Source organism: Oncorhynchus masou, chromosome 10 (assembly GCF_036934945.1).
Source record: "Oncorhynchus masou masou isolate Uvic2021 chromosome 10, UVic_Omas_1.1, whole genome shotgun sequence".
NCBI lineage: Eukaryota > Metazoa > Chordata > Actinopteri > Salmoniformes > Salmonidae > Oncorhynchus > Oncorhynchus masou.
The window spans coordinates 34,167,148-34,188,695 of NC_088221.1; the positions used below are offsets into that span (position 1 = coordinate 34,167,148).

At 45.4% G+C, this 21,548-nt stretch overlaps 1 protein-coding gene across 1 annotated transcript in view; it reads left to right on the top strand.

The window, feature by feature from the left end:
• The window catches only part of LOC135547566 (microtubule-associated protein 2-like), a 164,178-nt gene that overhangs the window by 56,678 nt on the left and 85,952 nt on the right, over positions 1-21,548 (top strand). Inside the window, exon 3 of the mRNA XM_064976680.1 lies at positions 12,275-12,410. The gene's annotated coding sequence lies outside the window, so the exon portion shown is untranslated. The remainder of the gene's footprint in view (positions 1-12,274; positions 12,411-21,548) is intronic.

The window sequence follows — 21,548 nt, forward strand, 5'->3', positions numbered from 1 at the left end:
GAGAGACTGGCGTGTTTATATGAGCCTTCTGATTACAGAGCAAGACATGCCACTCTGTTTTTGGCCAGCTGCAGCTTGGTCTTCACTTGCTGCACTCGACCACACGACTGGACAATAATCAAGATAAGGCAAAACTAGAGCCTGCCGGACTTGCTTTTTGGAGTGTGGTAAACATTCAGAAAGCAGACATTGTATATCCCTTTGAGCATGGTGAAGTTATTAATTACACTTTGGATGGTGTATCAGTATACCCAGTCACTACAAAAATACAGGTGTCCTTCCTAACTCAGTTTCTGGAGAAGAAGGAAACCTGCTCAGGGATTTCACCATGAGGCCAATGATGACTTTAAAACAGTTACAGAGTTTAATGGCTCTGGATCAACAACATTCTAGTTACTCCACAATACTAATCTAATTGACAGAGTGAAAAGAAGGAAGTCTGTACAGAATACAAATATTCCAAAACATGCATCCTGTTTGCAACAAGGCACTAAAATAATACTGCAAAAAATGTGGTAAATCAGTAAACGTTTTGCCCTCAATAAAAAGGGTTATGTTTGGGGAAAATTCAATACAACACATTACTGAGTATGTCTCTCCATATTTTCAAGTATAGTGGTGGTTGCATCATGTTATGGGTATGCTTGTAATCGTTTAGGACTGGTAATTTTTTCAGTATAAAAATAAATGGAATGGAGCTACACAAGCAAAATCCTAGAGGAAAACCTGGTTCAATCTGTTTTCCACCAGACACTGGGAGATGAATTCACCTTTCAGCTGGACAATAACCTAAAATATAAGGCCAAATCTACAGTGAATGTTCCTAATTGGCCGATTTACAGTTTTGACTTAAATGCGATTGGAAATCTATGGCAAGACAAGAACATCTTTGTCTAGCAATGATCAACCAACAATTTGACAGAGCTTGAAGAATTTTGAAAATAAAAATTGGAATATATTGTACAACCTAGATGTGCAAAGCTCTTAGAGAATTACCCAGAAAGACTTACAGCTGTAATCGCTGCCAAAGGTGATTCTAACATATATTGACTCAGGGAAGTGAAAACATATGTAAATTACATTTTTCTGTATGACATTTTTAATACAACCAAAAACATGTTTTATCTTTGTCATTATGGGGTATTTTGTGTAGATGGATGACAAGATAATCTATTTAATCAATTTTGAATTAAGGTTGTAACACAATAAAATGTAGAATAAGTCAAGGGGTATGAATACTTTCTAAAGGCACTGTTTACACACTATATACAAACTCACACACGGTACGCTGACACTCACACAAAACCAACACACGTTCACATGTACACACACATAGGCATACCAACACCACACTAACACCCATACACACACACTTTTACGCTCATCATATGCCACTACTTCTCTGTTCTATATTTTATTCTTATTCTTCTCTATCCTGATACCTAGTCACTTTACCCTACGTCATACCCCTGCACATTGATTTGGTACTCCCTGTACATATCTCCATTCTTGTGTATTTGATTCCTCTTGTGTTACTATTTTTCTTTTTACTATATATTTTTTTAAAACTCTGCATCGTTGGGAAGCATTCCATGGTAAAGCCTACACCCGTTGTATTCAGCACATGTGACTAGGGCTGTTGCGGTGACCATATTGCCGACACACCGGCGGTCACGAGTCATGAAAGGCAGTAAGATTCCACTTGACCATTTAGCCACGGTAATTAGGCTTCTCCAAGCTCTGATGCTGCTCATGGTCATTAGTAGCCTACCAAACTTGCTAACTGCCTGGTACTCAGCACTCTATTGTCCCTCTAATCACTCTGACATCAATGCAAATGTCATCAAAAATCACATCAAACACTTCATGAGAGCCCATGAGCTAATGTTACGCAACATTTCTACAGGCTATGCAATTGCGTGAGAAAACAGAGTTATGGCCTCTATTAAAAAGAGGAGGATCCTATCAGCCTGATAGCCTATAGGCTAGGCCTGGCCTGCTATATTTATTTCTCAACGTTCCTAATATTAAGCATATTGCTTATATTTACAACAGGAGCATAGCCTACATGGATTGCATGAAAATGAACCACTGGAAAAGCGTCCTTCATTCTCTTTTTGCCTATTATGTGCATTGATTTTTTTCCCTGCTGCTCCTGTATCGATACAGGTGCATGAATATGGTCCATTCTAAATCAAAACAAATTTCACACATATATATTATTTAGATTAAATCAAGAATAGTCTGATGGGTGACAATTTTAGCCTATCACTTTTGAATGATATATTATCACTTGTGAATGATGCCCAGCAACTTTTTCTAGTCATTGTCGCACACCTCATGTAGCCTAGCCCATAGGCCTATATGTTTTGATAAGGTTTGTATCATAACTAAAGTGGCCAAATCATTTCTTAAAATGAAGCACATTAATCCGCTTTACAAGAGGTGTAGAGCCTAACTGGCGTACATAAGCAGCGTGTGAGTTTCAACTTTGAGCAAGATCATTTTCAAAGCCTCCTTTATAATAAAAACATTACATGCATAATTGAATTTGTGGTACATTTTGATAATGCTGTTTTTCGCTAATGGAACGTTCACGTCTACTGCCGTGTGCACACTGCTGCGCTTATAATGTGAAGAAATAGCATAATAGTTTATCAACATTTTAAACTAATCTCTTGCGTCAGCCACATTGTGTAACAAATGTTTTTTGATGCTAGAGGATGTATTAATTTGGGATCTATCGCATCCCACAACTATCCCAGTCTATGTTTGGAATATTTATTTCTGGCACAAAATAGAATAGGTCGACGTTTGTTTATTTTAGGTCTAAAGAAGCATGATTTTAAAAAAGTAGTCTATTTCAGAAGAACAGAATAGCATACTGAGTTGTCCTGATCTGGCTATGCCATATGGCTGTTGGCTACACTAGCTCATTTAGCAAACAAGATTTGCTTAGAATTCCGTGGCATTATTTTAAATTATTTAGAGTATGAAGAATACAATTGAACAAAGCTGAATAAATATAACTCATATTTTCTCAAGTATTTGAGGGAGTGCGCACATGAGCTATTCTGTGTTGAGCAGTTAAGAAATAGGTATTCCTATATGCTTAATTTAGTGTTATTAATGTAGCCCAATGTTTGTAGAAATACTAAAGTTACATTAATAATTCTAAATTAAGCATATAGGAATACCTAAACAGAGTAAATCCTACTCATTTAAAATGAAACATCTTATGTAAACAAACACACCAGCCAAACTTTTAATTAGGTTTTGGAGTCATCTAAGGCAACGTGCTTCAGATTCATCCTAAGGAGTCTGACAGTGCAAACAAGTAGCTTTCTGCAGTTCAAAGGCAAAGAAAGATCAATTTGTCTTTTCTTCTTCAGAGAGAGAGATCCCTATCCTCCTCCACCACATTGTGAATTCATGAGCCCTGAGATTTCCTGAAAAAAAAATGCAGGTTCACTTTAACTTCGGCCCCCCTGTGGGCTTCTTTTTACATGGTCTGACAGGTGGCTGCTGGGAGAAGCGGTCCTGACAGGTGGCTGCTGGGAGAAGCGGTCCTGACAGGTGGCTGTTGGAAGAAGCGGTCCTGACAGGTGGCTGCTGGGAGAAGCGGTCCTGACAGGTGGCTGCTGGGAGAAGCGGTCCTGACAGGTGGCTGCTGGGAGAAGCGGTCCTGACAGGTGGCTGCTGGGAGAAGCGGTCCTGACAGGTGGCTGCTGGGAGAAGCGGTCCTGACAGGTGGCTGCTGGGAGAAGCGGTCCTGACAGGTGGCTGCTGGGAGAAGCGGTCCTGACAGGTGGCTGCTGGGAGAAGCGGTCCTGACAGGTGGCTGCTGGGAGAAGCGGTCCTGACAGGTGGCTGCTGGGAGAAGCGGTCCTGACAGGTGGCTGTTGGAAGAAGCGGTCCTGACAGGTGGCTGTTGGAAGAAGCGGTCCTGACAGGTGGCTGCTGGGAGAAGCGGTCCTGACAGGTGGCTGCTGGGAGAAGCGGTCCTGACAGGTGGCTGTTGGAAGAAGCGGTCCTGACAGGTGGCTGTTGGAAGAAGCGGTCCTGACAGGTGGCTGTTGGAAGAAGCGGTCCTGACAGGTGGCTGCTGGGAGAAGCGGTCCTGACAGGTGGCTGTTGGAAGAAGCGGTCCTGACAGGTGGCTGTTGGAAGAAGCGGTCCTGACAGGTGGCTGCTGGGAGAAGCGGTCCTGACAGGTGGCTGTTGGAAGAAGCGGTCCTGACAGGTGGCTGCTGGGAGAAGCGGTCCTGACAGGTGGCTGTTGGGAGAAGCGGTCCTGACAGGTGGCTGCTGGGAGAAGCGGTCCTGACAGGTGGCTGTTGGAAGAAGCGGTCCTGACAGGTGGCTGCTGGGAGAAGCGGTCCTGACAGGTGGCTGTTGGAAGAAGCGGTCCTGACAGGTGGCTGTTGGAAGAAGCGGTCCTGACAGGTGGCTGTTGGAAGAAGCGGTCCTGACAGGTGGCTGTTGGAAGAAGCGGTCCTGACAGGTGGCTGCTGGGAGAAGCGGTCCTGACAGGTGGCTGCTGGGAGAAGCGGTCCTGACAGGTGGCTGCTGGGAGAAGCGGTCCTGACAGGTGGCTGCTGGGAGAAGCGGTCCTGACAGGTGGCTGCTGGGAGAAGCGGTCCTGGGGGGATAAGCAGTGTGTGTGTATTTTTGTTAGTGCATGTGTGGGTGTTCATTATGTGAATTATGGATGAGGTTAAGGCAGTGGTAGATAGAAACTTCAAGTTAGGGAAGGAGGAGGATGTCTACTTCCACTGTCCCCTCATGGAGTCTTGTTAGAAACTGTAATAGTGAGCAAAAGTCCTTTTCTCAGAAACTGTAACAACCGCACTACAAACCACCATCACCACCATTTCAAATGTTTTTATTTTTTATTTAACCTTTATTTAACTAGGTAAGTCCATTAAGAACAAATTATTATTCACAATGACAGCCTACCAGGGTTGGGATAAAAAATCACAGCACTAAACATGGTACGAATATTATTAGGCACAGACAACAGCAAAAAGGGCAAGGCGGTAGAGACAACAATACATCACGCAAAGTAGCTACAACTGCCAGTAAAAGTGTCCATGATTGAGTCTTTGAATGAAGAGACTGAGATAAAACTGTCCAGTTTGAGTGTTTGTTGCAGCTCGTTCCAGTCGCTAGCTGCAGCGAACTGAAAAGACGAGTGACCCAGGGATGTGTGTGCTTTAGGGACCTTTAACAGAATGAGGATGAGGGCTACAGTAGAGATCTCAGATAGGGGGGAGTGAGGCCAGTACCACCACCAACACTACTCCCCCTGGGATGCGGCTGACAATAGCATGTAGCTAACGTTAAAGTGCTCAGTGGAGATGTGGCCAGTACAACAAGGGCAAGCCCTGTAAAAGCACTCCCTTATGATCTTTTAACCTTGTTTATATTCATAAACTGCAGTAGAGCACTAACACAACAGTACCTACATTACCGTTACCTTTTATATCACATAAAAACAGCCAAGCATGAGATGTTACGCTAGTTGTCCCCATTGCATTAACTATAGCATCTTCTACTATACTGTAGGACGTGTTGGCAGCTGTTCACATGAAAGCCTGAATGACACATTTTCATTACATTTAAATAGGTCGTGGGGCCCCACCTGGGTGCACATTTCATTTTTTCCCTAGTACTACACAGCTGATTCAAATAACCAACTCATCATCGAACTTTGATTATTGGAATTTGCTGTGTAGTGCTAGTGCAAAAAACAGAATATGCACGGGGGGGGGGGGGGGGGGGGGGGGGGGCAGGACTGACATTGGGAAACCCTGGGTTAAGCCGTGAGTATGATCTCTCAGGATGAAAGCGAGGACAGGTGTGTGAGGGAAACACATGTCGCCTGGCATGTAAAGACCTGGCAAACAGAGTGTGAGTGTGTCCCTCAGAGTAGCGTATGTAAGATCACTGCAGTAGAGAGGAGGGTGAGACAGCAGTTCACAGGGTGATGCTGGGTGTATGCTAACAACCATCTGCCTTATTCCTACGGCAAGATACACTGCTAAAGGGATGAGTCATCACACACACACACGTTTGTTTTACTATCATAACAATACAGTCCCATTCAAAATCCTATTTTCCCAATCCTAACCTTAACTTCTAACCCCAATTCTAACCCTATCTCTAATTCTAACCCTATCTCTTAACTTAACCCTACTTCTAACCCTAATTCTAACCCTATCTCTAAACCTACCCATAAGCCTGAAATAGCAATTTCCCTTGTGAGGTCCGGTGAAATGTCCCCACTTATCCAACTTTTACTTGTTTGGCTATCCTTGTGAGGACTTCTGGTCCCCACAAGGATAGTGAAACCAAAAACAATACTTAATAATTCTGACACAAAACAACCGAGCCACACCCCGAGTGGTCAGAGTAGAGAGACTCATTTAGATGCTGCACACTCTGAAACTCACATAATGACATCCTGAACAGAGCCGTGGCAGAACCAGAGAGAGAGAGAGAAAGCTCTGTGAGCGCAGGCTATTGCTGGGGTCTTTAGCAGACAAAAGGAGTTGGCAAGACAGCAGAAATAGGGACCAGGCTGAGTTGAGTCTATTACATTGCCAAGAACCCACAGCGCCTGGAGTGGGTTATTGTGTAATGTACTGTGTGTAGCTAGCTGTGTACTTATTCTGTATGTTTGATCAGTGAACATATTGTCTGTCTGAGAGTCTGTTCGTTACTGTATGACTCAGTGCTTATGCGTGTTGCTGGTGTTCTGTGTTTACTTTATTCCCACTTTGTCCTGCTGTAAGCTCCGGGACTTTACGGCTCGGCTCTCTCTCATCCAGAACCATTTTGATGGTCTTTGTGACGGGATTGGACCCTGGTCCATCCTCTCTCTGTTTGTTTGTGTGTGTGTATCCATGTGAAGTGGGAGAGGATGGGAATGAGGATGGGCCAGTCTCGCGTGCTGACTATGATCCTGGTGTAGGACAGGATGGCTGTCTTTCAGAGGGGATGGGATTGGTAATGATGAACTCAAATCAAATCAAATTTTATTTGTCACATACACATGGTTAGCAGATGTTAATGCGAGTGTAGCGAAATGCTTATGCTTCTAGTTCCGACAATGCAGTAATAACCAACGAGTAATCTGACCTAACAATTCCACAACTACTACCTTATACACACAAGTGTAAAGGGATACAGAATATGTACATAAAGATATATGAATGAGTGATGGTACAGAACGGCATAGGCAAGATGCAGTAGATGATATAGAGTACAGTATATACATATGAGATGAGTAATGGCTCCAGTGGTTGTTGTCCTTGATGATCTTTATGGCCTTCCTGTGACATCGGGTGCTGTAGGTGTCCTGGAGGGCAGGTAGTTTGCCCCCGGTGATGCGTTGTGCAGACCTCACTACCCTCTGGAGAGCCTTACGGTTGTGGCCGGAGCGCTGCTGTGCCTTCTTCACAACGCTGTCTGTGTGGGTGGACCAATTCAGTTTGTCCGTGATGTGTACGCCGAGGAACTTAAAACTTACTACCCTCTCCACTACTATCCCTTCGATGTGAATAGGGGGGTGCTCCCTCTGCTGTTTTCTGAAGTCCACAATCATCTCCTTTGTTTTGTTGACGTTGAGTGTGAGGTTACTTTCCACACTCCGAGGGCCCTCACCTCCTCCCTGTCAGCCGTCTCATCGTTGTTGGTAATCAAGCCTACCACTGTAGTGTCGTCCGCAAACTTGATGATTGAGTTGGAGGCGTGCATGGCCACGCAGTCGTGGGTGAACAGGGAGTACAGGAGAGGGCTCAGAATGCACCCTTGTGGGGCCCCAGTGTTGAGGATCAGCGGGGTGGAGATGTTGTTACCTACCCTCACCACCTGGGGGCAGCCCATCAGGAAGTCCAGTACCCAGTTGCACAGGGCGGGGTCGAGACCCAGGGTCTCGAGCTTGATGACGAGTTTGGAGGGTAATATGGTGTTAAATGCTGAGCTGTTGTCGATGAACAGCATTCTCACATAGGTATTCTCCTTGTCCAGAAGGGTTAAGGCAGTGTGCAGTGTGGATGCGATTGCATCATCTGTGGACCTATTGGGGCGGTAAGCAAATTGGAGTGGGTCTAGGGTGTCAAATAAAATAAAATCAAATTTATTTATATAGCCCTTCGTACATCAGCGGATATCTCAAAGTGCTGTACAGAAACCCAGCCTAAAACCCCAAACAGCAAGCAATGCAGGTGTAGAAGCACAGTGGCTAGGAGAGCATATGTGGGGTGGCCAGTCCTCTTCCGGCTGTGCCGGGTGGAGATTATAACAGAACATTACATTTACATTTACATTTAGCAGACGCTCTTATCCAGAGCGACTTACAAATTGGTGAATTCACCTTCTGACATCCAGTGGAACAGCCACTTTACAATAGTGCATCTAAATCATTAAAGGGGGGGGGGTGAGAAGGATTACTTTATCCTATCCTAGGTATTCCTTGAAGAGGTGGGGTTTCAGGTGTCTCCGGAAGGTGGTGATTGACTCCGCTGTCCTGGCGTCGTGAGGGAGTTTGTTCCACCATTGGGGGGCCAGAGCAGCGAACAGTTTTGACTGGGCTGAGCGGGAACTGTACTTCCTCAGTGGCGAGGCGAGCAGGCCAGAGGTGGATGAACGCAGTGCCCTTGTTTGGGTGTAGGGCCTGATCAGAGCCTGGAGGTAACTATGGTCCGTAGGCAAGCACCATGGTTAAGCGGATGCGAGCTTCAACTGGAAGCCAGTGGAGAGAGCGGAGGAGCGGGGTGACGTGAGAGAACTTAGGAAGGTTGAACACCAGACGGGCTGCGGCGTTCTGGATGAGCTGTAGGGGTTTAATGGCACAGGCAGGGAGCCCAGCCAACAGCGAGTTGCAGTAATCCAGACGGAGATGACAAGTGCCTGGATTAGGACCTGTGCCGCTTCCTGTGTGAGCAGGGTCGTACTCTGCCAAGGATGTTGTAGAGCATGAACCTACAGGAACGGGCCAGATGTTAGTTGAGAACGACAGGGTGTTGTCCAGGATCACGCCAAGGTTCTTGCTCTGGGAGGAGGACACAATGGAGTTGTCAACCGTTGGCGAGATCATGGAACGGGCAGTCCTTCCCGGGAGGAGGAGCATCGAGGTTCAGCTTGAGGTGGTGATCCGGCATCCACACTGATATGTCTGCCAGACATGCAGAGATGCGATTCGCCACCTGGTCATCAGAAGGGGGAAAGGAGAAGATTAATTGTGTGTCGTCTGCATAGCAATGATAGGAGAGTGTGAGGTTATGACAGAGCCAAGTGACTTGGTGTATAGCGAGAATAGAGAGGGCCTAGAACAGAGCCCTGGGGGACCCCAGTGGTAGAGCGCGTGGCAGACAGATAGCGTGGGCCGCTGGGCCGGAGATGCCCAAAGAGGGTGGAGAGGAGGATCTGATGGTTCACAGTATCGAAGGCAGCCGATAGGTCTAGAAGGATGAGAGCAGAGGAGAGAGTTAGCTTTAGCAGTGTGGAGCGCCTCCGTGATACAGAGAAGAGCAGTCTCAGTTGAATGACTAGGTCTTGAAACCTGACTGATTTGGATCAAGAAGGTCATTCAGAGAGTGGGAGAGCTGGCCAAGGACGGCACGTTCAAGAGTTTTGGAGAGAAAAGAAAGAAGGGATACTGGTCTGTAGTTGTTGACATCGGAGGGATCGAGTGTAGGTTTTTTCAGGGGTGCAACTCTCGCTCTCTTGAAGACGGAAGGGACGTAGCCAGCGGTCAGGGATGAGTTGATGAGCGAGGTGAGGTAAGGGAGAAGGTCTCCGGAAATGGTCTGGAGAAGAGAGGAGGGGATAGGGTCAAGCGGGCAGGTTGTTGGGCGGCCAAGTCACAAGAAGCGAGATTTCATCTGGAGAGAGAGGGGAGAAAGAGGTCAGAGCACAGGGTAGGGCAGTGTGAGCAGCGGTGTCGTTTGACTTAGCAAACGAGGATCGGATGTCTCGACCTTCTTTTCAAAATGGTTGACGAAGTCATCTGCAGAGAGGGAGGAGGGGGGATTCAGGAGGATTCAGGAGGGAGGAGAAGGTGGCAAAGAGCTTCCTAGGGTTAGAGGCAGATGCTTGGAATTTAGAGTGGTAGAAAGTGGCTTTAGCAGCAGAGACAGAGGAGGAAAATGTAGAGAGGAGGTAGTGAAAGGATGCCAGGTCCGCAGGGAGGCGAGTTTTCCTCCATTTCCGCTCGGCTGCCCGGAGCACTGTTCTGTGAGCTCGCAATGAGTCGTCGAGCCACGGAGCGGGAGGGGAGGCCAAGATGTTCAAATGTTCATAAATGACCAGCATGGTCCAATAATAATAAGGCAGAACAGTTGAAACTGGAGCAGCAGCACGGCCAGGTGGACTGGGGACAGCAAGGAGTCATCATGTCAGGTAGTCCTGAGGCATGGTCCTAGGGCTCAGGTCCTCCGAGAGAGAGAAAGAAAGAGAGAAAGAGAGAATTAGAGAGAGCACACTTAAATTCACACAGGACACTGAATAGGACAGGAGAAGTACTCTCTCTAGAGGGTTCTGGGTAAGAAGGGTAACTATGGACCTTAAATCAAAGCACTGTTATGAAACAGTGTAACCACATAACAGGGTGTTACCAACTAGGTTCGACTACTGCCTGCCACAATACTGCCCCCGTAAGTCTTCGGGTTTCGGCCAAGGTTACGCATCACACCAACTAGGTTCGACTACTGCCTGCCACAATACTTCTCCCGTAAGTCTTTGGGTTTCGGCCAAGGTTACACATCACACTTACACGATCACACTATCCAGTCTCAGTCCTTATCAGGTGTATGTATATATAGGCACAAACAGCATATTTCTTTATAGTTTCCATCCATGATATAACTTCAGACACTCACCAATTGTACTGTACATGGTGTCTGTTTCCTTTACTGGTTCTGTGTTGCTGCATGCACGGTCTCCAGTTCTTCATGCTGTCTTATGTTCTCCCTAGTGTGTGTGTGTGTGTGTGTGTGTGCATCAGTTACCTACTGTCTATCTCTCCCTACATTAGCTGGTTGGTTTTAACAAGACATTACAGTACCAGACGACAACCCACACTACACAACATGCCATCCAGGGAACTGGGGTGACTGAAGAAACAGTCACTGTAGTTATCACATTTTAGGTAAGACCCAGATGCAGTCAGTGTCTAAGAAACAAAAGTTTAATTCCAAAACAGGGGCAGGCAAACGACAGGTCAAGGCAGGCAGTGATCATTAATCCAGAGAGGGTGTAAAGGGTCCAGAATGGCAGGCAGTTTCAGAGTCAGAGAATGCAGGTTTTTTTTCAGGGTTTTTATTAACAAAACGAACTGGCAGCAGACAAACAGAGAACACAGGTATAAATACACAGGGGATAATGGGGAAGATGGGCGACACCTGGAGGGAGTGGAGACAAGCACAAGAAACAGATCAGGGTGTGATCAGGGTGCAGTAATTCATGCTCATGATCAACTGGGCTGGTGGAAGAAATAGTCACTGTGATTCATGCTCATGATCAACTGGGCCGGCTGAAGAAACACTGTGATTCATGCTCATGATCAACTGGGCTGGCTGAAGAAACAGTCGCTATAATTCATGCTCATGATCAACTGGGCTGGCTGAAGAAACAGTCGCTATAATTCATGCTCATGATCAACTGGGCTGGCTGAAGAAACACTGTGATTCATGCTCATGATCAACTGGGCTGGCTGAAGAAACAGTCGCTATAATTCATGCTCATGATCAACTGGGCTGGTTGAAGAAACACTCGCTGATCAATTCATGCTCTGTGATGATCAACTGGGCTGGCTGAAGAAACAGTGAATAATTCATGCTCATGATCAACTGGGCTGGCTGAAGAAACAGTCGCTATAATTCATGCTCATGATCAACTGGGCTGGCTGAAGAAACAGTCACTGTAATTCATGCTCATGATCTAATCTACTGTTTGTTTCTTTCTAACTTCTGGGAGGGAAATAAATATTTTGCCAATATATGAAATAAACAAACACAAGGTTTCTGGACTGCACTCAATAAGGGGGAATCTTTTGGATTAGAACCTTGTTTGTTCTCTTTCTCTCTCTTTTTTTTTCTCTCTCTCTCTCTCCCTTTCATTCCCCCTCTCTCCTCCTCTCTTTCTCTCTGTTTGTAAATGTACACACTTCACTGTTGATACAGTGCTTGAGTGTGTGTGTGTGTGTCTGTGTACCGTAGTATATTCGTCCCAGTCTTAAGTAAACTTATTCACCCTTTCTCCTTTCCAGGTGTGAATAGGTTGTCCCTTGGTATCGTCTTTCCTTGGTCATCTCTGTCCTGTCCTGTACCGTACTTCTGAAGATAAAAGGCTTCTGTCTGCACCGACCTCAAATCACCACCTCGAGTCTCACACTGCCTTACCAGGTAAACCAATCTGTACACTGCTGCTCAATGGTTTCCACAGTCTTTAATTGAGATGATCAGAGAGGAGAAAGAGGAAAAGACACACACCAACAAAGAAAGAGAGAGAGAGAGAGAGAGAGAGAGAGAGAGAGAGAGAGAGAGAGAGAGAGAGAGAGGTGAGTGAGAGAGAGAGAGAGAGAGAGAGAGAGAGAGAGTGAGAGAGAGAGAGAGAGAGAGAGAGAGAGAGAGAGAGAGAGAGAGAGAGAGAGATGGTGAGTGAGAGAGAGAGAGATGGTGATTGAGAGAGAGAGAGAGATGGTGAGAGAGAGAGAGAGAGACATGGTGAGTGAGAGAGAGAGAGAGATGGTGAGTGAGAGAGAGAGAGACATGGTGAGTGAGAAAGAGAAAGAGACATGGTGAGTGAGAAAGAGAAAGAGGGACAGAGGGAGAGGGACAGGGACAGAGCGAGAGAGGGACAGGGACAGACAGAGAGAGCGACAGACAGACAGAGCGACAGACAGACAAATGGCTGTGTGTCTTTGGCTGCGTGTTTCTGACTGTGTGGGTGTATGTGGGTGGGTGGATGTATGTGTGAGTGTCGGTTGTTTCTGTTGCCTTCCCATTGCTAGGAGCCACGTGTTTGCCGAGTGTAGGAGGGAAGAGAAGAAAAGAGCTGCTCTTCCAGAGAAAATGAATGTGACGCACGACCATGAAACCTAAACAAAACAAAAAACATTATGTACACTCTCTCCCTCTCTCTCTCTTTGTTATTCACAGGCTGGCATTTTCTGCTTAGCTCTGTGCTTGCTTGTGTTTGTTAGTCTTTGTGTGTGTTTGTGTGGGTACGTTTAAGTGAGTGTGTGTGTGCGCTCGTGCTTCTGTGCGTGTGAGTGTGTGTTTGTGTGTGCGTCTGTGTATATGTACAGTATGTGTGTGTGTGCACGCACTTTTACTTGTCGGTGTGTGTGTGTGCATGGGCTGTACTTTGATAGCCAGCACAACCGTCTCTGATGGCTAGACATCCAGCTGTGATAATGTGTGCAGAACGACTTTAGAGCAGTTCCCCTCAGTTCCCACGCACACAGAGCAGACTTTAGAGCAGTTCCCCTCAGTTCCCACGCACACAGAGCAGACTTTAGAGCAGTTCCCCTCAGTTCCCACGCACACAGAGCAGACTTTAGAGCAGTTCCCCTCAGTTCCCACGCACACAGAGCAGACTTTAGAGCAGTTCCCCTCAGTTCCCACGCACACAGAGCAGACTTTAGAGCAGTTCCCCTCAGTTCCCACGCACACAGAGCAGACTTTAGAGCAGTTAGAGCAGTTCCCCTCAGTTCCCACGCACACAGAGCAGACTTTAGAGCAGTTCCCCTCAGTTCCCACGCACACAGAGCAGACTTTAGAGCAGTTCCCCTCAGTTCCCACGCACACAGAGCAGACTTTAGAGCAGTTCCCCTCAGTTCCCACGCACACAGAGCAGACTTTAGAGCAGTTCCCCTCAGTTCCCACTTTAGAGCAGTTCCCCTCAGTTCCCATGCACAGAGCAGACTTTAGAGCAGTTCCCCTCAGTTCCCACGCACACAAAGCAGACTTTAGAGCAGTTCCCCTCAGTTCCCACGCACACAGAGCAGACTTTAGAGCAGTTCCCCTCAGTTCCCACGCACACAGAGCAGACTTTAGAGCAGTTCCCCTCAGTTCCCACGCACACAGAGCAGACTTTAGAGCAGTTCCCCTCAGTTCCCACGCACACAGAGCAGACTTTAGCAGGGTGACAGAGGGCAGGCATTCTCCATCTCTATCTCTACCCCCTTCAGTCATCACTTTGAAGGCCCTGCCTCTGTCTCGCTGAAAGACCAAACCAGCTACATACTACCCCAAGCTCTCCAAGAGTGTGTGTGTGTGTGTGTTTGTGTTGGTGTGTGTGTGTGTGTGTGTGTGAGAGGGAGAGAGAATGTGTGTGTCTCAACTTATTTGTATGTATTTGGCTATGCGATGCACTTGTAGTGCGTTACACAAAACCAAGCCAGTAATATTTGTTAGAACTATGCAAATGACCAACAGTTTAACACATGAAGTGATTTAGGTGTTTTAATGACACTGAGACAGAGGAACTTTAGTCTCTCTCTCTCTCTCTCTCTCTCTCTCTCTCTCTCTCTCTCTCTCGCTCTCTCTCTCTCTCTCTCTCTCTCTCTCTCTCTCTCTCCAAAAGTGAAATAAACAATACAAAATGTACAGTAAACAGTACACAAGTTCCAAAAGAATAAATACATTTCAAATGTCATATTATGTCAATAAATAAACATAAAAATAGGTGGTACTTAAAATGTTGTTTGTTCTTCACTGGTTGCTCTTTTCTTGTGGCAACAGGTCACAAATCTTGCTGCTGTGATTTCACACTGTTATCTCACCCAATTTGTTTGGATTTTATAATCCATTGGATTTTCACCCAATTTGTTTGGATTTTATAATCCATTGGATTTTCACCCAATTTTTTTGGATTTTATAATGTTTATAATGTTTTCCCCCAACAACATTTTCCATCAATTTGTATAGCAGGCCCTCGTGCCGAATTGAGTCAAACTTTTTTGATATCAACAAAGCATGAGAAGACTTTACCTTTGTTTTGGTTTGTTTATTTGTCAATTAGGGTGTGCAGGGTGAATACGTGGTCTGTTGTATGATTATTTTGTAAAAAGCCAATTTGCCATTTGCTCTGTACATTGTTTTCACTGAGGAAATGTACAAGTCTGCTGTTAAAGATAATGCCAGAGCTGAGGATGATGTAAAAAAGTTTAAGTATAGCCATTTGGAATTTGTGGTCTGTATATTTTATAATTTCATGTAGGATACCATCAACCCCACAGGCCTTTTTGAGTTGGAGGGTTTGTATTTTGTCCTCTAGTTCATTCAATGTGATTGGAGAATCCAGTGGGTTCTGGTAGTCTTTAATAGTTGATTCTAAGATTTGTATTTGATCATGTATATGTTTTTGCTGTTTGTTCTTTGTTATAGAGCCAAAAAGATTGGAGAAGTGGTTTATCCACACATCTCCGTTTTGGATAGATACATTTTCGTGTTGTTTGTTTAGAGTTTTCCAATTTTCCCAGAAATGGTTAAATTCTTTGGATTCTGCAATTACATTGAGCTGATTTCTGACCTGCTGTTCCTTGTATTTCTGTATTGTTTTAGTGATTCACCATGGTGAAAGCTTACGCTCAGGTTTTCTGTGTCTCTGTGTTTTTTGTCAGGTAGGTTTCTAAGTTTCTTTGTTAGGTTTTTGCATTCTTCATTAAACCATTTGTCATTGTTGTTCATTTGAGAGGTCAACTATACTATTTAGGTTTTCTACTGCCAAGTTTACACCTTCACTATTACAGTGAAACAATTTGTTCAGGAAATTGTCTAGAAAGGATTGAATATGTTGTTGCCTAATAGTTTTTTGGTAGATTTTCCTTCTATCTATAGCATTTCATAATATTATTCAGTTCCTTTGGCTTTGATGCCTCATGATTGAGCAAAGCTATGTTAAAGTAGAGTGTGATTCTGCTGTGATCTGATAGAGGTGTCAGTGGACTGACTGTGAACGCTCTAAGAGACTCTGGGTTGAGGCCAGTGATAAAGTAGTCTAAAGTACTACTGACAAGAGATGAGCTACAGGTGTACCTGCCCTAGGAGTCCCCTCGAAGCCTACCATTAACTATGTACATACCCAGCGTCCGACAGAGCTGCAGGAGTTATGACCCTTTTTTGCTGGTTATGTTTTGGTAGTTGTGTCAAGGGGGGCAAGGAAGGTAATGATATCACCTCCAGGTACGTGTTTGTCCCCCTGTGTGCTGAGGGTGTCAGATTCTTGTCCAGTTCTGGCACTTAGGTCGCCACAAACGAGTACATGTCCCTGAGCCTGGAAATGGTTGATCTCCACCTCTAGGATGGAGAAGCTGTCATCAAGTATGGGGATTCTAGTGGAGGGATATAGGTAGCACACAGGAGGACATTTTTCTCTGTTGAGATCATTTCCTTATTAATTTCTAGACAGATTTGAGGTCAGTGTTAAAGTAGTCTACAGTACTACTGCCAAAGGATGAGCTGTAGGTGTACCTACCATAGGAGTCTACTTGAAGCCTACAATTGACTATGTGCAGATCCAGCGAGTGACAGAGCTGCAGGAGTTGGGACCCGTTTTTGTTGGTTGTTTTGTCATAGTTGTGTCTACAATGTAAAAACTATTTAAACTGAACCATGTTGGTTTCAAAAGCTGTCTCTTCCAAATTAAAATGTATCATTTATTTTATTAAATGAGCCATTCACAGTTTCACTGTAACAGCCGACTGTACTTGGACTTGCATGGCGTAATCTTTGAGACAAGCATATGCACTGGCAGGTTCAACCAGCCTAATCTTCATGACTCATGTTCAAACTTAGACGTCAAACAGTATCAAGGTTCTGGTCTAATGCTTCTAAAAATGATAGGCATAACCGTGTTCATGGAGCTCTCAACCAGCCTTACACCTCACAGATTAGGGTGTTTTTTCTGTTGGTGGAACCTCAAACGTTGTTTCCCTGTTCTGTCTCCTTGTGTGCTGAGGGTGTCATGTTCTTGTCCTGTTCTGACATTTAGGTCACCACAGACTAGTACATGTCCCTGGGCCTGGAAATGGTTGATCTCCCCTCTAGGATGGAGAAGCTGTCATCATTAAAGTATGAGGATTATATTGGGGCTATATAGGTTGCACACTTACAGTACATATTACCTCAATTACCTCAACACCAGTGCCCCCGCACATTGACTCTATACCGGTACCCCCTGCTGCTCTTTCCTTTTTTTGGGCATTTTCTTAAAACTGCATTGTTGGTTAATGGCTTGTAAGTGAGAATTTCACTGTAAGGTCTACACCTGTATTCGGTGTATGTGACAAATACAATTTGATTTAACACACACACATACACACACGCGAAACACACACACACACACACACACGCACGACACACACACACACACACACACACACACACACACACACACACACACACACACACACACACACACACACACACACACACACACACACACACACACACACACACACACACACACACACACACACACACACACACACAGGGACACAGGCACTCTCTCTCTCTCACACACACACACACAAATGTCAATATGCCTTGTCTACTGTTCTCTCGGCTAGTTCTTATTGTTTTATTTCACTGTGAGTCCTCAGTCCCGCTCAACATGCCTTGGATAGCTCTTTTGTCCCACCCCACACACATGCGGAGACCTCACCTGGCTTAACTGGTGCCTCCAGAGACAAAACCTCTCTCATTGTCACTCAACGCCTAGGTTTACCTCCACTGTACTCACATCCTACCATACCCTTGTCTGTACATTATGCCCTGAATCTATTCTACCATGCCCAGAAATCTGCTCCTTTTATTCACTGTTCCCAACGCACTAGACAACCAGTTATTATAGCCTTTAGCAGTACCCTTATCCTACTCCTCCTCTGTTCCTCTGGTGATGTAGGGGTTAACCCAGGCCCTGTAGCCCCCAGTTCCACTCCTACTCCCCAGGCGATATCATTTGTTGACTTCTATAACTGTAAAAGCCTTGGTTTCATGCATGTTAACATCAGAAGCCTCCTCCCGAAGTTTGTTTTATTCACTGCTTTAGCACACTCCACCAACCCTGATGTCCTAGCCGTATCTCAATCCTGGCTTTGGAAGGACATCAAAAATTCAGAAATTTCCATCCCCAACTACAACATTTTCAGCCAAGATAGAACTGCCAAAGGTGGCGGAGTTGCAATCTACTGCAGAGAGAGCCTGCAAAGTTCTCATACTATCCAGGTCGGTGCCCAAACAGTTGAGCTTTTACTTTTAAAAATCAAAATTTCCAGAAACAGGTCTCTCACTGTTGCCGCTGCTATAGACCCCTCAGCCCCTACCTGTGCCCTGGACACCATATGTGGTTAGATTGCCCCCCATTTATCTTCAGAGTTCGTAATGTTAGGTGACCTAAATTGGCATATGCTTAACACCCCGGCCATCCTACAATCTAAGCTAGATGCCCTTAATCTTATCAAGGAACCTACCAGGTACAACCCTAAATCCATAAACATGGGCACCATCATAGATAGCATCCTGACCAACCTGCCCTCTAAATACACCTCTGCTGTCTTCAACTAAACTCAGCAAAAAAAGAAACGTCCTCTCACTGTCAACTGCATTTTTCTCAGCAAACTTAACATGTGTAAATATTTGTATGAACATAACAAGATTCAACAACTGAGACATAAACTGAACAAGTTATACAGACGTGGCTAACAGAAATTGAATAATGTGTCCCTGAAACGGGGGCTCAAAATCAAAAGTAACACTCAGTGTCTGGTGTGGCTACCAGCTGCATTAAGTACTGCAGTGCATCTCCTCCTCATGGACTGCACCAGACTTGCCAGTTCTTGCTGTGAGATTGTTACCCAACTCTTCCACCAAGGCACCTGCAAGTTCCTGGACATTTCTGGGAGGAATGGCCCTAGCCCTCACCCTCTGGTCCAACAGGTCCCAGACGTGCTCAATGGGATTGAGATCCGGGCTCTTCGCTGGCCATGGCAGAACACTGACATTTCTGTCTTAGGAAATCATGGAAATCATGCACAGAACGAGCAGTATGGCTGGTGGCATTGTCAAGCTGGAGGGTCATGTCATGATGAGCCTGCAGGAACGGTTACCACATGAGGGAGGAGGATGTCTTCCCTGTAACGCACAGCGCTGCGATTGCATGCATTGACAACCAGCTCAGTCCGATGATGCTGTGACACACCGCCCCAGACCATGACGGACCCTCCACCTCCAAATCGATCCCGCTCCAGAGTACAGGCCTCGGTGTAACGCTCATTCCTTCGACGATAAATGCGAATTCAACCATCACCCCAGGTGAGACAAAACCGCGACTCGTCAGTGAAGAGCACTTTTTGCCAGTCCTGTCTGGTCCAGCGACGGTGGGTTTGTGCCCATAGGCAACGTTGTTGCCAGTGATGTCTGGTGAGGACCTGCCTTACAACAGGCCTACAAGCCCTCAGTCCAGCCTGTCCCAGCTTATTGCGGACAGTCTGAGCACTGATGGAGGGATTGTACATTCCTTGTGTAACTCGGGCAGTTGTTGTTGCCATCCTGTACCTGCCCCACAGATGGGTGTGATGTTCAGATGTACCGATCCTGTGCAGGTGTTGTTACACGTAGTCTGCCACTGCGAGGATGATCAGCTGTCCATTCCGTCTCCCTGTAGCTCTATCTTAGGCGTCTCACAGAGCGGACATTGCAATTTTTGCCCTGGCCACATCTGCAGTCCTCATGCCTCCTTGCAGCATGCCTAAGGCACATTCACGCAGATGAGCAGGGACCCTGGGTATCATATTTTTTTGTTTTTCAGAGTCAGTAGAAAGACATCTTTAGTGTCATAAGTTTTTATAACTGTGACCTTAATTGCCTACCATCTGTAAGCTGTTAGTGTCTTAACGACCGTTCCACAGGTGCATGTTCATTAATTGTTTATGGGTCATTGAACAAGCATGGGAAACAGTGTATAAACCCTTTACAATGAAGATCTGTGAAGCCATTTGGATTTTTACAAATTATCTATGAACGACAGGGTCCTGAAAATGGGACGTTTCATTTTTTTGCTGTGTTTACAAATACCTCGGTGTCTGGTTAATCTGTAACTCTCCTTCCAGACTCACATTAAGCATCTCCAATACAAAATTAAATCTAGAATCGGCTTCCTATTTTGCAACAAACCCTCCTTCACTTATGCTGCTCACCATACCCTCGTAAAACTGACTATCCTACCGATCCTTGACTTTGGCCATGTAATTTACAAAATAGCCTCCAACACTCTACTCAGCAAATTGGATGCAGTTTATCACAGTGCCATCTGTTTTGTCACCAAAGCCCCATATACTACCCACCACTGCGACCTATATGCTCTCGTTGGCTGACCCTCGCTTAATTTTCACCACCAAACCCACTGGCTCCAGGTCATCTATAAGCCTTTCCTAGGTAAAGCCCCGCCTTATCTCAGCTCACTGGTCACCATAGTAACATCCACCAATAGCACACGCTCCAGCAGGTATATTTCACTGGTCATCCCCAAAGACAACTCCTCCTTTGGCCGCCTTTCCTTCCAGTTCTCTGCTGCCAATGACTGGAACGAATTGCAAAAATCACTGATGCTGGAGACTCATATCTCCCTTACTGACTTTAACCTCTTGAAACTCCCCATCCCGGATCCGGGATTGTGACTAAGCCTCAGGCCCATTAGCATAACGCAACGTTAACGATTTCTGAAAATCGCAAATAAAATTAAAATAATGCGTTTGCTCTCAAGCTTAGCCTTTTCTTAACAACACTGTCATCTCAGATTTTCAAAATATGCTTTTGAACCATAGAAATTGACTAATTTGTGTAAGAGTATGCAAAGCTAGCATAGCATTTTGTGTAGCATGTAGCACGCAACATTTTCACAAAAGCCAGATAACCAAATAAATAAAATCATTTACCTTTGAAGAGCTTCTGATGTTTTCAATGAGGAGACTCCCAGCCACATACCAGATGCGCAGTGTTTCCTGAAAGCGTCTGTGTGTAGGAGAAATCGTTCCGTTTTCTACATTGCGCCTGGCTACCGAAACGAACCGAAAATGCAGTCACCTACAACGTGAAACTTTTCCGGATTAACTACATAATATCGACCGAAACATGGCAAACGTTGTTTGGAATAAATCCTCAAGGTGTTTTTTCACATATCTCTTCATTGACATGCAGTTCGTGGAAGCTTGCTTCTCTCTCTGTGCCCCATGGAAAAATACTGGCAGGTGACTTTTGCGCACCAATTTCGGCGCAGGACACCGGGCGGACACGTGGTAAATGTGGTCTCTTATGGTCAATCTTCCAATGATCTGCCTACAAATACGTCACAATGCTGCAGACACCTTGGGGAAACGACAGAAAGGGCAGACTCATTCCTCTTGCGTTCACAGCCATATAAGGAGATCATGAAAGACAGAGCCTCAAAAATCCTTGTCATTTCCTGGATGCCAAGTCATCTTGGTTTTGCCTGAAGCTCACGTTAAAGGGCACGCACAGAGAAGATATTTGTATTTC